This window comes from Gadus morhua, chromosome 10 (genome assembly GCF_902167405.1).
Source record: "Gadus morhua chromosome 10, gadMor3.0, whole genome shotgun sequence".
NCBI classification, from domain to species: Eukaryota; Metazoa; Chordata; class Actinopteri; order Gadiformes; family Gadidae; genus Gadus; species Gadus morhua.
In genome coordinates this window covers 25,367,166-25,383,332 of record NC_044057.1, presented here as the reverse complement: position 1 = coordinate 25,383,332, position 16,167 = coordinate 25,367,166, and the positions used below count along the sequence as shown (strand labels likewise).

At 42.8% G+C, this 16,167-nt stretch overlaps 1 protein-coding gene and 1 long non-coding RNA gene across 2 annotated transcripts in view; one reads left to right on the top strand and one right to left on the bottom strand.

Annotated features, from left to right (window-relative positions):
• Positions 1-279, bottom strand: part of diaph2 (diaphanous-related formin 2) — a gene marked incomplete in the record, with an annotated part of 364,953 nt that extends 364,674 nt beyond the window's left edge. The window contains 1 exon segment of the mRNA XM_030368457.1: positions 146-279.
• Positions 280-8,294: 8,015 nt separating this feature from the next.
• Positions 8,295-12,099, top strand: LOC115552902 (uncharacterized). Its single transcript, XR_003978401.1, has 2 exons — positions 8,295-9,655; positions 10,820-12,099. It is a non-coding gene; the product is annotated as an uncharacterized LOC115552902 (long non-coding RNA).
• The last annotated feature ends 4,068 nt before the right edge of the window (positions 12,100-16,167 follow it).

The following is a 16,167-nucleotide window of genomic DNA, read 5'->3' as shown; positions in this document are numbered from 1 at the left end:
ACTTACGAAACAACTCATATTCAAAAGTAATTTATCCTGAAAGAGAAAATTATACCTCACCTTATACAGCTGTGCCTCGTACAATTAAATGTAGTAATTAAATATGCAATCAAAATAAACTCACAAAATCCCATCCAGAGCTTACCTTTTGCAACCAAACATGAATGCCAGGCCCTCGCTAGGCCCGCCCATGCGACCATGTGATTGGCCGTGAGAATGACAAACGAACGGAGACCCCCGCTTCTATTGGTTGTACAGGTTAGCAGTCAGGGGTCCACGTTGCGTCGTCTAGCAGGAGCGAAATGTGAGCGAAATGTGGTGCAGATCTCAGCGCGGCCGGATGGGAGGCAGCAGTCAGCACCATGGTCAATGGATGCGAGTAGATGATCTACAAAGACACAGGATGGAGAGCCCACTCCTGTCCCACACGAACCTCAGGCTGAACAAAGCTGGAAACAAAGACAAATGAAATGGATATTTATCAGAAACCAAGGATCGGTTATTAGGGGTATTATTTATTTGGCGCAAAGACTGGGATGATATTAAATTGATAACATATTGTAGGCCCAAAAGGTTAATTATTTTATTCAAACTTAATGTTTTTTATAGTTGCCCTATATAGGTGGTAAGGAATTGTAAGGTTTGCCTCATCCTGATTTGAGTCCACTCAGGGAATGAGTGAGAATACAATACAATAAATACAATAGTCTACCTCTTTTAATGAGTAGTTCAACTAAAATTCAGGATAGGCATAATCAACATAAAATAATAATCAATTGCATGATGTTAATTAATGCTCATTAAAAGTCCTAGTGTATATTATCGAAAGAGATTAATTAGATACATGTTCCTTTAACTATTAAATAACCAATTAATAGCATAGTTAATACATTAATAAGCATGAACTAATAGTTTATAGTTAGTAATAGTTAGTATTAGGCATTAACTAACAATTAACAAACGGTTAACTAATTGTAATTAGTAATCATACACTAATGGTTTTCATGTTAACTAGGGTAATGGTGTTCATTTGAAAAGCTACACATTTATTAATAGGGCAAGGGTTAACCCTAACCCTAATACTAATCCATATGCTAATAACAACAATATATTGTGGCATTTACTAACGTTAACGATTGTTTAAAGTGCTAATCTCTAATATTTTTCCTGTAAATGTATGTCTGATAAATCACTATCCATCATTGAAGCCTTGGCGATTGAGCATTTGGTCCACTGATATTTGCTATATTTGATATTTAGGCCCGTCCATTTGCAGTATGAGGAATGTTACGACGCTTGTTGTCGGTTGTGACACTCTAGGAAAAATGTCAGCTTATCGCCAAAGTTGTCACATGCTTTCCAGTTTGATTAAGGAATCCTTATGGCAGAGTGTTACCACAAAAATGCATGGACAATGAGGAGCCAATTTCAAGATCCTCAAATAATTAAATTGTGGATCTTTAAATGAAATCAATAGGCCTTCTTGTCGTCAGAACCCAACAAACTTTTCCGGTAGACCTCCTTCCTCCTGGATAAAGTGTGGAACCCTAAACTGCTCTTGAAACTTTTGCCGTATTTCAAATTCTGAAGACAAAATACTCAAAGTCGCATCTCAATGATTGAGTGTTCAAAGCAAGTGCTAAATCCAATTTACTCCCAACTCTTTGCACTTCTCCTCCGTGTCGTATTGCATTTGGGTGCAGCTGCTTGCGAGCGGAAAACATTAAAGTAGTACCATTTGGCTCCCCATCTGCCATTGTCGGAATCACATCACCTACAAGTTATTCTATTCAAGTGGAATTCATAAGACCAAGGTAATGTTGCTGCTGGTAGAGCTACTGCAACGTGTTCTGGCAAGGTGGCAAGGACACAGGGAACGCTTCGTGACACTGATAACCAGCTCAATGTCAACTGAGATGCTTTGTTCAGCTGTTGAACACCAAACATCGATTCCATAATTATAACAATATCTGTAAGACGGGTTGTGTCGTATGAATTACACATTTGATCGTTGTGAATGCTGTGTGTCTTTATGTTTTATGTCTCTCCTTTTCCTGTGTTCGCTGCAGAGCACAAACAAACTGAGGGGGGGAAACCCGAGTTCTTAAAGTTCTTTCAGCGTAAATTGAATTGAAGAGGGAGCATGTCAGCCGGCATCGTGTGATCTCTGGAGAGCTGTGTTTTAGCCCACTATTACGCCTTCGAATCAACTGCTGTTCGCCAGCCCTATCATTTAATATGTAAAGCTGCTTTCAATGTAGGACACTATTTTGTGCAATCGTAAGATGACAGACCATGACCCTATATTAAATAGACGGTCCCTGATAAATATAGCATAGCACAGCCTAGTTGTTATTGTTGACTATAAAACACGATGTTAATGAATACATTGACGGTAAGAAGCTCTTTCACTCCTATCGGCCTGTTTGGACTAACCCCACAAATGAACTATAGACACGTTCACATGATAAGCACTGTGTGCGACATTACAAATGCAAAGACTCCATCCAAACTGTTCCTTACATTACAAATCCCCTTTCCGGTCTAACTGTGGGCGCAATTATACGGAGAGACCCTCGGTAACCTCCCCACACACTCTGTGCTTGTTATGCAGAGGGGATCGCTCCCCCATTACCCCATCTCAAGGGTTCACAACTAGGTCTGAGTGAGAAAGCGAGAGCAAGAGCGCGAGCGAGAGAGAGCGAGATAGACCTGAGAAGATGAAAGGGAAATAACTTGTAAATTATTCATCCCCCCCCCCCCCTGCGGTAGTACAAGATCAGCAGCGGTCTCATGTAGTCTGGCATTTCTCAGCCACCGTAGAGAAGGCGGGTAACATGAGGTAAAGTCAGGCTTGACTCTCACTTCAGTGGATCTTAGTTCAATTCTGTTTACTTCGAGATGTATACGCTGTATGCTGCAATGCTTGAAATGCTGTTTTGAAAACCATCTCTGATAGTGATTGCATTCTCAAAGGTAGTGAGGTCTGTGGTAGTCATTCAACGAATATGTATGAATATTTACTGATAATATTCCTCATGTGTTGTTCTTCATATTCATGTATCAACTCTGTTGGGCGAACTTGATGTAGGATTCATACCATGTGTTCATAGTTCACACACTAGATTGAAAATGGTCTAGAAAAGTGTACATTAAGGAACAAGAGAGCATTCTGCGCACGGATAACTGCATGCTGTTGTTTTTTTAAACCATATAGTAATCATATATAATGGTGATTACTTTCTTTCCTTTTGGGCAGTGAATTCATGTGAACATTTTTCAATGAAACTACTACCGACTCTGGTCTGCAATAACTTCATCTGCGTTACCTGTTGCCATGGCAGCGAGGGAAATGAGAGTGCTGGTGCAAGGCCACTCGAACAAATGAGGCGAAATGAAGATGGACCGAGAGCGTTGCGCAACAGAAGCTCATGAACGCTCAATATTGAGCAAATCAGAAACGCAGTGCAGCGCTCCGAAGCGTTGACCCGGGGCACACAGCGAGATATAGTTACACCCTGTGGCGCTCATGATGACACGATGACACTACGGCATATTGGACTGACGTGAAAATCACTGTTTGATAAGATTTATTTGTCCTCTAATGCAATACTTTCATGATAAAACTTTGTAATATGTTTATTCATAAGCCTTTCATGAATTGATAAGGCCTTTGTCGATGACAAATTAATCATTACCAAAAGTAGGTCCGTAGAACTACAAATTGGTATGGTCCATTAGATTAGATTAGATTAGCGGGCTGATGTATTCATCATCTGGGTGGACCCTCCCACTTGTGATGTCACTAGAGGGTCGATTTTGACATTACTTGAAATAGATAACCAACAGTACACCTAGTTGTAAAATATGGCCTCTTTAACATAGCACTTATTAGTCATCTACAGTTTATATGAATGTTTTGTTCATGATTAGTTCATCATTAGGATTAATTTACGTTATTAGTTTGAAATATTAATACATTTGAAACCACCAAACAAACAAGTTACCCTGCTGGGATTGCTCAACATCTGAGGAAGTGGTAAAAAGACCACTTGGAATTGGAATATAAACTGGAATATGACTTAATATTATGACATCAAAAATCACAATGCAGCTCTCAGTTCCCAAAACAAACTTAAATATGAACTGAAGATTATATGGAGAATACAATTGCACAATATAATACATTATTTCATACAATATTTCTGGAGAGAACATTATCCATAATGTTACAGATTCCAATCTTAGACCTCCTGCTAGAGAAAAAGATATAGTGCGAAAGGCTCTCTCCTTCTTCCGTTCTTGCCCTTGATCAAAGGAACCTTGATTCCTGGGACTGCTTTGTGACTTACAGTAGATCTGGTAGGTCTGAATGTATGGGACTGTGTAAAGGTGAATAATTGTATAATGTGCCAAGCTCATGCTTAACACTCCTCTGATAAAGAAGAAGAAATGAAATGTGTCAGAGTAGAAGGTTGAAACTAAAAAGCATCCCGAATTTCATCACATTTCTCTAACTCAACGTAAAAGATCAGAAATCCTCCAATCTACATTAAACCACATTAATAATAAAACATCTATGTCAAACGATTCTTATTTCGGCACTTTAAGCGTGTGTTATTTGTTCAGATCAGGCGCAGCAATATATTTGAAGCCTCACTACTTGTCAAGATATCTGTAAAATGAATCATACCGCCCCAAAAACTCCATTGAGAGCAACAAAGATGAAAACATTTGAGTCTAGGGCACGTCTATGGGGTGGAAAACAAGAGATTACCAGGTTATCCTGGCACTGATATGATGTTAGGCAAAAACATGAGGGAATAAAACACAGAACGATGATTGATCTACTGAACCCAGAGTCTCTTGGCGGTACACACAAACACTAACACTCTGAATAGCAGCAGGAAGTATAATGCTTAGAAGAACGGCCTATAGGCGAATTAATATCTCAGGTTTCAACACAGGGTCAGTACATCCATAATTAGTAACAGTCACTAGCATAAATAATAAAGAACAATACCGGACACGGGTAGGTTTCCTGGAATGTGGTTCTGGAATGTGCATTGAGCTGTCAGGACAGCCTCTGTAGACGGGGTCATTCAGGTCGTGGTTAGGTGCGAACCCTCCATTTAGGATTGAGGGTTAATTTTTTAACCCTCAATTAATTTTTTTTCATGTTAAATAAACATGAAAATCCTCAGCTGAGGAACAAAACAAACTTAACATTCAAACATCACTGGTGTGAATACAAATGGCAACACTCACTCACTCACTAATTCACTCACACACTCATAAACACCTCGGGTAAGGGCGTATTGCCGGTGCAAACGAATTCCACAAGGAATCCCACCTCCCTCTTATTGTGCTGCAGTCAAAGGAGAAGCAGCAGCAGCCCCAGCAACGGCACAATGACTATTTTTAAAGAGGGGAGTGGAGGACGTGATGCCCTGTGATTTCAGGAAGGTATGGAGAGCCGGCAGGTTGTTGTATATTCAATGAGCAGAGAGGGCAACGCTGGGACAGGAAGCAGAGGCAAGACCCATGGGAAGCCCTGTGCCATTCAATCACAGAGGTAAAGAGGACAGAGGGGAAAATACCAGCACTCAGATGCCGCCCCTGACCGCTAGACCACCCGCGAGAACCTGCATCCGTAATGGGACCTGTAAGTAAAGCTCTGGCTTTCAAATGGAGATCTGGTGGTTTAGGTGGAGAAAGAATAGATAGAAATATGGGAAATATCCTCACATTTAAGGTTACAAAGATCTTCACACACACACACACACACACACACACACACACACACACACACACACACACACACACACACACACACACACACACACACACACACACACACACACACACACACACACACACACACACACGCGCGCGCGAAATTGAGTATGATTATAAGGTACATATTGGAAGCAGACGTAGGCTGGTAACACGTTACCTTTAAAATAATTACAGCATAATTACAGCATAAAACGTATATTGCATATATCTACACACCGTATATATTGGCTATACAATTTTATATTGTACTGTATACATTGTACATTATATGGACACATTAATGTCCTTATATTCTGATACTCTTAATGAACCGTATTATTATTTAATTCAGTCATGTGAATAAGTAGCAAGTAACAAATGTGATAAAAGCAGCATTGTGAAATACGAAAGAATTGCAAGCCTGAAGACAAAGAAAGATTAAATCACTTTGCACCACAGTGGGGCCGACGGGGGGTTGCTACAAGGGTCTTAAGGAGTCCACTGAAGTTCTGCTATTAATGTTTCAACAGCCACACCAACCCAACAATAAGTAGGCCTATCGCACGGGGCTCACCACAACACACGCCATCTACCAGCCTCGTTCTGGAACTCTGCCACCGTTGTCCTGTCATGGTGTGTAGTCTATACAGCCATCTCTAGCCTGTGTACTTTGTTAAGTATACACTGAGGTAGTATACATCTTCTGCGGGGTGAAATGGGACGGGACCAACTAGAGGGAATAAATATCCGTGTTCTCAACACCGACACCACGGAAGGAAGAGAAGGTTGGTGCTCTTGTGAGAAATGTGTTCACTCGGCGGCTGACGTCCAAAAAGTAAAATGAAGAACGCACTTTAAGAATTGTAGCCTATGGGGCTGTAACAAAAATAAATGATTGATAAAGTAACATGAGGAACCATCAAAGTCTCCTCGGCCCCGGATTGACTAAATAAAGAACTGCTAAACCAAAGGTACGTTACACTGAGTAAGTCGATAACGAGCACACTGTGTTTCTCTTGAAGAACCGATCAGCAACAGAAGAGAGACAGCGAGAGAAAGGACATCTGAATACCGCAGTGTGTGTCCCAGTCAGTCTGTTGCTACGTGTATAAATGACTGATTTCGGTCTGTGGAGGAGAAGAGGAGGAAGGAAGTTATGGACACCTATGGAAGAGGCCTACAGCAATTTAGGAGGTATACGTTTCAAAAAAGTGGATTCACGGGGAGAAAAGGACTCAGTCATTAATTAGTTGTTTGTTTCTCCTAAAACGCAATAACCATTACAATGCACCTGGAGTGTTTTAGCTTAATTGCCAAGGCAACCTGTCAGCTCCACATTCATGTATTTTTGGTGTTGCTGTGGATCTCAATTGGAAGCAACTCCTTGCGCCAATATGTACCGCCAATTGTAATGTTTATTTATCTGGAGGGAGAGAGTTATTTTACAAGCAGTAACAAAGAAAGATAAATATGATCTGAGACTTGATGATCAGCAGCATCTGTTGTTATTGAGGTCTGAAACGCCATGATACAGCCAACGCGACGCCAAGATAGCAGTGAGCCAGCAGTGACATCTAGAGGCGGAAGCGGGAACTCAAACCAACGCACTTCCACCATCCCATCTAGTCTCATAATACCTCGTCATGGCTGAACCATATCCACGATGACTCCGGCCATATGGAAGGTAGATAAAGGTAACTCACGCATGACTACTGCCGCATTTTAGTGTATGTCCTGTGTGTCTTTGGAGGGAGGTTGAAGGCGAACGTCACATCACGAGAACAAACAGAACATGCAGAGGAACAAGCAAACATTAAACAGACACGCCAAGAGTGGGTCGCAACAGAAAACAATAAACCAGCACCGCGCCCCTCCCCTCTTTATGAAAATCTGTTTCAGGACGACCAATAACTGCACGGCAGTAATGTGGTGATCAATGAGGCCTTGAAGGAAAGGGAGAGGATTACAACCTGGAGCTGGCTTTATGGGGCTTAACTCGCCATATAACAACCATTTACCATCACAATGCCTTGCTTAACCTTCTGCAAAGTCAACAACAGCGACATGCAGGGAGGTGACCAGAGCAACCTTTGCCGGTTAAAGGTGCCGTTAAAACCAGCAACGGGGAAAGGTGGAAACCAAAACGCGTAAAACACAATTATCAGGTACTCCGCAACGTTTCCACCGCAGTAAGATAACATGCAAACGGGTTTTGTAGACGACCTACGTTTGTATTGTAGCCTAGCGTGAGCTAAAGCGTTGTGACGGCCATCCGAAGGTTCAGCATAAATAACTGGTCGGTTTCGATCTTGAAGCCTTCGTAAACCTCTGCTGATGTGTCTCACACACACACACACACACACACACACACACACACACACACACACACACACACACACACACACACACACACACACACACACACACACACACACACACACACACACACACACACACACAAACACACACACACACACAAAAGGGGATTTATTTTCCATAAATAGAATCCATTCATCCACTTTACCGGGTCAACGGTGGTTTCTGTGGTTTTCTTGTTATCTTCCATTTGATGCCGGCGAAAGGCCAGCTGGGGGGGGGATCAGTAAATTGTGCCTCCAGTCAGAGGGGTCTTGTTTGTGGGGCAGGCGTTGCCCCCCCTGGCAGCCCATTAGGATTAGACCGTCCCTCCCCTGTCAGCGTTTCTCCATCAGCTGAACTTTCATTTTTTCTCCCCCCCTTCTCTTTGGGTTTATTTTTTTCAGAGCAGTTAGGCCAGAGGGAAGCCGTGCTTTTGTAGCGAACACAGGAGCCCTGGTGTCCTGCCGTGCGGTCTCCCTCCCTCACACCTCTTCAATCTTTCACTCCTGACAAAACCCAGCGAGCGCCTCGCTGCCCTTCACTCTCCTCGGCCCTTTTGCAGCGTTTTACTGCTTTAGGGGGGCCGGCCGATAGAGGAGACCTCGGTGTGAAATTGTTGTGCAATCAAAGCCCTTTCCTTGAAGGTTATTACACACTCCTTGGAGATATTTTTATACATCAGGTTTTTTCTCTCGCTTCACAGCTCTGGTCGAGGCCAACAGGGGGAAGATGACAACGGGCTGGTTTTGCCGAGTCAAAGCATTAAGGGCTGGAGCAAGAGAAATAGCCTTGACACTGCAGGCTCGTCGAAGCACCACGCTGCGCCACCTAAATGCCAGCACAATAAGCAAAGAGACAGGCGACGTTTCTCATCACAGCAGGGGGGCTCGTTGGGGAGCGCCATCTTGTTTGGCACTTGTCGGAGAAGGGGAGATGCGGTGTCGGGGAAGAGCCTCACAGCAGTGGGACAAAGCTTTCATTAAGGCTCAAATTGAGGGAGATCACCAGAAGCTCACCACGTCTGGGGAGCTGTTTAACTCAGGTAACGCAACGGGGAAAAACGAATGGGCCAATTGAAAGCTCATTACGCCGCCGAAATGTGCACGAGACGGTGAACGCCGTTAGAGGCAAACCGGAGTCTCGGGCTTGACAACGCTGAAATGGTTCTTTTGAAAAGGGTAAAAAAGAAAAGAAAGAGTGCCGCTTTAGTGTCTTGTTTTTGTGTGATCTTACACTTGTGTTTGAAGGGAAATGGTTTCAGTTTGGGGACCCGCTTAATCTGATTTTAACAATTTACCACGGGGACCCCTCATCTGAGCAATTACCCGTGCCATACTCTCCCAGCGAGGGGCGGCATTGTGGAAGGCAAAGTACTGAACCAGGAAATGATTGTCAGAGGCTGCAGTTTCCAGCAACTAGGACGCCATTTCAATAGGCATTTATTAGTAGCTTGAAATGCCTCCAGGACTTTGGCGCGTGTTTATCACTGGCCTGCTGGATTAGTATTACATTTCAGCAGGTAGGAACACATTTCCCACTAGGGGGCAATAGCCACAGACTTAAATGGTGAGCTGTGTGATGCAGGCTATTGTTGTGGGATAGAAGCATACGTGATTTGTTTTCCATTGATATGGAAGAAATACTTTCTCAGATTTCGAAAAAAGTTTTTGGGCGGGTCGTTACCAATTATAAATGATATTTTATGAAACGTCAGGTTAAGAAGCTTAAGCTATGAGAGTGGGTTCCGTAAACCGAGCGTATCTTGTAATTTGATCTTGGGTTATATAGTGTATACTGTGGGGATAGATTATTGAGCTGTGATATTCTGGCAGGCATGGTCTCATGTTTACGCATAGGAATCCTTCATAAAGAAAGGAGAGCCCTCCTGCTAGGTCCCTCAAACCCTCACACGGCTTTGCTGTTGAATAATTGATAGAGCGGCTGAGGCAGTAAACATGGATTCACAGAAGCAGCGGATTGTATAAACTTTTTTGCAACATCCAAAAGTAAAGGTTTCACATTCAATTTAGATTGGAACGGCTGCTGTTTTAAGATCTTTTGTCTTCTGGCTCCGCAAAACTTGTTGGGATTCATCGTGATACTCTTTCATATACCGATGTCAGAGTTAGCCTTCCTTATCTTGTTACTATTGAGTACAACAACACTGTGCCCTTCAATGCTTATATGTTTGGCTTCATGTGCTGATGGAATACACGTGAACTGTCCTGTGCTTTGTCGTCGGAGACACAGTTTTGCAGTCATCTTACAAGATGTGGATTTCTGGCATAAAGGGCTTTTGTGGCAGAAAGCCATGAAGGCATACTTCTCCTTAGTTTGACGACTCAAGAAACATAAATGTACTTCTCTATTTGGACCTTGCAGTTTTCTCTTGCTAAAGACGACTTTGCATATGTTCTTGTTGTGCACTATAATGATACAGAAGGACGAATGAAATAACGGATACATCATCCACTCATAAATCAACATAACTGGAGGCTTCAATCAAAGCAAATATTCATTTTTTAAAAGGGACTATGGCATATGCTTCATGGCACTTTATTTCAGCGGGTGGTATTTCTATAAGTAACGCTTTGGACAACCTGACTTCCGAATCAAACCAAGACGCTCTTTAACGCTTGAATCTTTTTTTAATCAAAGAAAATTTCATTTCCCAATCAATTAGGTTATGAAGTCAGGTCGAAAGAAGAAAGCAAAATAAACCGAAAGAAAATCCACTCCCAGGCAGAGTGCTGCGGGAAGTGGAGAGGGGAGAGAACGGCACACGGTGAAAGAGCAGGGAGACAATCCACTCTGCTGGGTGGACATGGGGACAGCATGCGTCGTGTTCCGGCCGGCGGTGCATCACTTCACCGCTGGTGATTGCACTCATACAGAGGCACTCCCCTTCACATGAGACGCATTTAAATCCAATGCAGCCTGAAAGATCTGCAGGAATACTCGACTGGTTTCATGTATCACATGAGCTCGTATGCATGTGCAGCTGACGATGTGATTGCATATTATCTAACATCTCAAACAAAATGAGTCTCAGCCAATCCAGATAATTGTGCATAAATGACTAAAGTGTACTTAATCGGCTGATGTCTGCTAAATAACGCATGTTTAATGTGCATCTGCGTTTCGAGAAGCATCAGCCGCTGATGGGACCCTCATTGTAAAGATTAATATCCCAAAACCCTGTAATGCCACACCATTTGTCCTTGGAACATTTGCCTAACAATGTCATTACAATTTCCATTACAAGTATTATAAAATGGTAAGATGGCTTGATTGCCAATTAATAGGACAGACAGCCCACCATTTGTATGCATAGTAAATATTAAACTGGTAAATGGAAAAGTAAATAGATGATTATAGATTTAATGGTTCATCCAAACAACATTATTCCAGTTACTTATAAGTATATGTCATTTGTATCATGTCATTTATCAATTGTGATGGCTGCATCTCTTGCCTCATATAGGCTGCACAATTGTGATTTGGTTGCAAGCTAAACATGTCTTTGTAAAATGTTTGATCTATAGGTTCTCTTCTGTGTTTCATTTACTTTCTATTGCTTATTTAATGTTGTCGTTATTAATATCATATTAATAATACATAACCTATATATATTATTACTATTATATTATAATTTCCAGCACATTAATATTGTTTCATGAATTTCAAGTATTTTTCAGAATCTGCCTGCGACTCATTGGAGATTGGTTCAGCACCCCTACATCAATGACAGACGAGGTTTCTAAGAAGTCACCTCATTGCTGCCGTTTGGCATTCACCCATCAAAATTGATTAGTTTTTCCCGAAATAAACACATCAAAGAAGTGTCCAGGCATAAAACATTAAATTGATTTAAAATTTTAATTGAGCGTGATTAACTGAGAAAAAGCAAAGGTGAATGGCGTGCTATTTGTCATTAAACACTGCCATCCTGTGGCCAACTTCTGCCATAATGTCTTAATATAATGTCAAAACGTATAAACATAAACTAATGTTGTAGCAATATTGTCCTAAATATCGTGTATTCTGCATTTCTAAGAGAAACATCCTACACATCTAAGTCAAATTCAGTTGAGGTGTGTAGATGGGTTTGAGTGAGTGAGTGTGTGAACGATTGAGTGAGTGCGGGTGTGTTTGTGCGTGTGCATGTGCACGTGTGTCTTCGTCCATGCGTGTGTGTGTTTGCTTGCACGTGTGTGTGCCGGTCTGTCTGTAAACAGTTAAAAAAATACGTGGTCATTCATTATGAACATCTAGACAAACAATTTCCTTTATTCTAGTCTTTTCTACCTGACTAAAACCGGAAGGTATGATCGTGTCTGTCTCAAGGAATGGGTGAGTCTGATCCCTCCCTTCTCCCTTTAATCATTAGCAGTGACACAGCGCGTGCGTCTGTCACTACGGTGATGTCAGGAGCCCTGTTGCCATAGGAACAGGACACACAGACCTGTCGTGTCTCCTCATACAGACCGCATAGAATGGATTCCGATGGAATGGTGGCCATGTTTATCATCATTATTATTGATCTATAATCATCATTATGATCTCTACATGTGGAATAAGAGTGAGTTACCTTTGGGGTTTAGGCCTATAATTGTATGGTTCCATGCTGCAGACAATGGCACTTTGGCCTGGGAAGGTCCATGCACGATACATGAGCTAAATTTTACTTGAAGGGTCTTTTATCAATAATGTTAATCATTTCATATGTTATTTTATAAATGATCTTAGCAACCAAGAACAGCATTGGCACGATGTTTTGCATGGATTTTTGCATGGATTTTGTATGTCTTTCAAAGGCAAAGGCAGCTGCTTTCCCTTTTTGCCGGTGGTTAAGGCTCCAAACACCTGCTGATTCGAATGATGGAGATGTCACAGCAGACAGGAACCAGCATAACCACAGTGAGGGACAGAAAGAGACCAACGAGAGAAGACCTCCCACCACTGAGACAAAGAGGCAGCTCATATCCTCTGTGTCTGTAAAGGCTATTGATTCTGTGTGTGTGTGTGTGTGTGTGTGTGTGTGTGTGTGTAGGATTTGTGAGTGTGTGTACGTTTGGGAGTGTGTATGTTTGCGAGTGTGTGTATGTGGGATTTGACGAGTGTGTGTATACGTTTGCGAGTGTGTTTACGTGTGTGTGTGTGTGTGTGCGTTTGCGAGTGTGTGTGCGTGTATGTCCTTTTGCGTGTGCGCGTGTGTGTGTGCATGTGTGTGTGTGATCCGTATGTCTACGTTATTGTAGATGTTTGTACACTAGTGTTTGGGGGTGAGTTGGAGAGGCAGTGATTGGAAGCAGGGTTCATGAAAGTATAGTCAGTGAGGAAACAGTCTAGAAAAGCAGGGATGGACAGGGGTTAAGGATATGCCGAATGGCACATATTAGAGGGTCCTGGACATTAGGGAGGAGGCATCTTCAGAACCCATTCAGCTGTAACGTTATCTCCCTTTATCATTTTTTCATGCTGCCTATTCCTTCCTGATACTTATTGTTTGCCCAGGCAAGAATCCAGCATTATATCACATCTGTATCATATTGAACATTTGGCTCATTGAGCATTACTCAATCCATCCGAATTCCCCCCTCTGTACAAATATTGAGCTTCCTCCAAAAATCTGAACGTGGAGGCAGGAGTGGCAGCTGGTGTCATCAGGATTCAGGGGGGCAGACGAAGGTACACAACACACCTACAAGTATTGATATCGCCGGCCCAATGGAGGATGAACATCTAGGAACGCGTGTTCCTGGGTTAGGTGCATTAAGCAGCCTTTAACTCTCATCTTTATGTTGACGCTAGGCTATGACATAAATTGACATTTAAATTAAATATCAGAAATTCTTGAATATTTTCTTCTGTAGTCATTCCGTTTCTTCTAAAGGGAAGTTGCAGTTTAAAACAGGGAAACAATCTTACGTTTTTGACAATTGAAGAAATGTCAAAGGAGGATTGTAAAACCACGAATAAATTATATGAATTAGTCCGCGAATCTACTTTTCTAGCAGTAGGGGGCAGAATAAACCTGCAACTTGCTGCTTCTTGAAATAACCATCACTGAAATGCGTCTCAGCGACAGCTGTGGGAAGTAGGTTAGAGGCAAGTTGGACGAGTTGCCAGGCGTGCGTACACACACACACACACACACACACACACACACACACACACACACACACACACACACACACACACACACACACACACACACACACACACACACACACACACACACACACACACACACACAGTTCCTTTTGTGGAGGCGGACCAGTTGTCAAAAGCAAAGCTTACTTGTTGAAATCCGCAACATAAGAGTGTAACAACAGAACAGTTGATCCGACAGACGACAATCTGCAAGTTCCCCGATTCATTCTGGAGTGGAATGAGAACAATAATACCAGAACTAACATCAGGATATTACATCAAATACAGTATGGTGCATTGATTCACCACCTGTTTTCCCTCATTATGTCAATCAAAACTCTATTTGGCTAAATGGAACCAGATAGCAATTATTCATCTAAAGAACAACAGGACAAACCAACAACATTGTGAAGACATCATCTCGCTGAGTGGGAGCTCACGGAGCGAGAAGGAGAGCGCAACAGGACAATGGGGGCCAATTACCCAGTCCACAGGAACAACAAACAAAATGAACGCAACATAATAGAGTCCCAGTCTGAATTGGACCCGCGTAATAAGAAACAGACAAACAGCAAGTTAAATAGAAAGCAGAGCGCGTAAATGGGAAAGACGTTATGTGATTGGTGCGCTCGCATTACTCCACACTGTAGGACACTCAAGCCTGGCTCTCACGGACCTGGATAGGAAAACGCGTATTAAAGAAGGCAATAAGGTAACGCTTTTGTACTCAAGTGAAAAATTGATAGGGCGATGCGTCTGGCTCGTCTCTTTGATTGTTTTTGAAGGAACAAAGCTCTCCCTCAATGTTGGATGAATAAATGATCACAACTTGTACGGAGTAATGCAGTGGCAGCAGCACCTTGTGAGGCAAGCTGCATGATTGAACACGTTGATGTACACAATAGATCATCACACAGCCCGTCCCCGCGTTCAGCCGGGAACGTTAGACGTTAAAATGCAAGCGGGGAATGTTTCCGTCTCATCTATGTTCTCTTGTTAAGCACATTTCTGTTTAGCCAGCGATCCACATGAAGGATGGCTCATGCTGGGTGTCACAGCCTCAGCTTCTGTCTGCGTAGGTACTACGTCTGTGCTCCTTTTCCTTTTTTCTGAACGCGTTCAGCCCAGGCGACTGCACCTGTGAGACGCGGCTGCAGACAGAATCTAAAAAAGGCTTTTAGTGTGGAGAGGAGCATGTCAACACCGGCGACACCTCCTCAGCTGAACCGCGTGAACCTGGTATGACCTCAGCCCCTGTGAAGACCGCGCCACCTGATCCACGACGTCCTCTCGTCTCGTTCAGACGTCTGTATGAGCGACGGGATTTTTGAGATCGCTAGGAGAACAGATCAGCCGACCCTGATGTGTCATGTGAGGGAGGGAGGAAGAGCTGCTGGCTGCTCAGAGCGTGAGGACGAACGCAGACGCTTATGATCCACACAGGCCTCCTGGCTGTTTAGTGTGTGCCTCAGAGAAAGAGAGATAGAGTCAGAGAGAGAGCGAGAGATAGCATGCACGAGAGAGCTAGAGCAGGCGCGAGAGACAAAGAGCGAAAGAGAGCGAGAGCGAGTCAGAGAAATTGTGCAAGCAAGCACAGTCCTGTGGAAGCATATTGTGTGTGCTCATATGTTACATGTGTATCTATTCTCTCTCTCTCTCTCTCTCTTCCCCCCCCCATCGGTAGGTAAGAGGAGACTGGAGTTACATTAGAAGTACCTTATGCCATGTTATATCTATAATGGAGTGTCTTCATTGTGGTTAGATCTTCCCCAGCCTGACATGAGCTGCCGACCGACTAACGACACCGTTGTACAAAATCAAGAGTCCTGCAATACCTGAACGATTTAGAGGTGGATTCAAAGTTAATGTTTTCAG